This window comes from Propithecus coquereli, unplaced genomic scaffold, assembly GCF_000956105.1.
Source record: "Propithecus coquereli isolate 6110/MARCELLA unplaced genomic scaffold, Pcoq_1.0 Scaffold33, whole genome shotgun sequence".
NCBI classification, from domain to species: Eukaryota; Metazoa; Chordata; class Mammalia; order Primates; family Indriidae; genus Propithecus; species Propithecus coquereli.
Genome location: NW_012148952.1, coordinates 544,124 through 546,105, shown reverse-complemented (window position 1 = coordinate 546,105; position 1,982 = coordinate 544,124). Strand labels below are relative to the sequence as shown.

The following is a 1,982-nucleotide window of genomic DNA, read 5'->3' as shown; positions in this document are numbered from 1 at the left end:
TGAACATTCTGAATTATCAAGGGGTCTACTCTGTGGGATGTGTGGTAAGAGAATAATATAAGCCTTGGATGAAATTAGAATTACAACAGATCATGCTGGTGATTTTGATCATGTGATCATGTTAGTATTGGTGCTCTGAAGCAATTGATCGTACAATGCAGCTGGACATAATCTTGACGAACAAATCAGGCTGCAATATCATTGATTGATCATTCTAGTCCTCTCCATGATAGATATCTATTTCAGTACATCCATGATAAGGTACTTCCTAATGATACGTAAGATGCCTAAAAATAATTGCTTGGCAATGCAGTAGTGCCTTTATTCTGTGAATATTTATTTGACCTCGTATGGGTTGTATGGCTGCTGGAAATGCACCGAAGAGGCTGGGTTTTGAAATCACATTTCTTTTCAAAAAGAACAGGAGCAGTGAGTTAATTATGTACAAGATGTGAAATTAAGATATACGTAAATGGAATAAGACATAGGCAAGGGCAGGGTGCTGTAAAGTTTCTAAGATTGAATAGAGAAAATCCCATCCCTTGTAACATAGGCATCCTAATATGGATGCAGAGTGAGTCAATTAGCAATAGTAGTATTGGTGTCTGACATGTTAAATGGACCTGAGGGACTTTTTCTTGCCTTCCATGCCCAGCCTCCTTGAAAATCCAAAGAGTGAAAAGTTATAGTTTCTTGCTCTAGCAAAGGGACAATGTCAAAGGGCAAAATTCACTCATTATACATTAAAGGATTTTCTGCAGAAAAAGATAACTATATACCAAATCTCATCATCTAAAAAAGAAAAAAATTCTAATTGATTGCTTTGAACTTCTCCTTCCAACAGTTATAGAAGATGTTGCCTCTTTTTCCTTCTAAAGGTTTTGTTTGAATCCTATATTGAAGACAGAAATTTGTAGATATTTTAAATGTGACATACAAATTATTCAAATTATTATAACACATCAAAGAGTACAGCTCATATCTTAATGCAGGTTTTCATAATAATTTTCTTTTAGAGAGGCATGAACAACACACACACACACACACACACACACACATACATAATTTGTGAGATATGACATATCACTTTCCAAAAGTTAATTACCAGTTATCCAGTACACACAAAGAATTCCCATGACAATTGACAATCAAAAGATTATAATTTAGGCTACTCGAGATTATGATCAAGTCTTTCTTCACCAATATTTACTTCAGAAGAGATAAAAATACGCAATTAGCACTGTTTTAAAGATTATACTGACTGTACTTGGTAGGATACCTATTCTAGTTGACAGTTGACAAAATATACATTGTGGCTTGAGTTTTCCCAACTAAATAAAAAAAATACTTTAACTTCATTGCAATTTCACTTTAGTATCTGTTCTTTACCTATGAAACAGAAATTCCAACATCACTGTAAACTTCTTTTTAATGCTAAAATGAAAAATATCATAGAAATGAAAACAAAATTTAATCATCTAATATGTCTCAAGATATTCAAATAATTCTGTTTGTACTGTCATGTTCAAATGTTATATAGCTTTACTGATAAGTTAGGGATTACTATACTCATATTTTCCAAGTTCCACTATCTACTCATCGTTAGCCACTGTTATCTATCCATTCTTACATACACATTTCCAAAAGTATCTTTTTTAAAAACAAGGACTATAATGTTGGCCCTCGACAGCCTTCTCAGGTCATTAGGATCTGGTGTTTCTAGTTTGGAGAAGCCAATTTTCCCCGCAGAGGAAGCAATATGGAGGGGCTTTTCCTTCTTTATATTATATAATGGGAACAGGGTACTTGTCTCCACATTTGTCTTTCTAGGGTAAGCTAGGTAGGAAACTTTGGCTCACAGTCTATCTTAGACGATAGCCCATGATTCTCTGGGTAAGTGGAACGGAGCTGCAAGAAGACCCCACTGCTCACTCTGATATGATACACACAGCCTGAAGAAAAACGTACACCCTCTAATTGAA

At 34.7% G+C, this 1,982-nt stretch overlaps 1 protein-coding gene across 1 annotated transcript in view; it reads right to left on the bottom strand.

The window, feature by feature from the left end:
* LRP1B (low density lipoprotein receptor-related protein 1B) overlaps positions 1–1,982 on the bottom strand; it is a 542,706-nt gene that overhangs the window by 55,681 nt on the left and 485,043 nt on the right. The window lies entirely within an intron of this gene.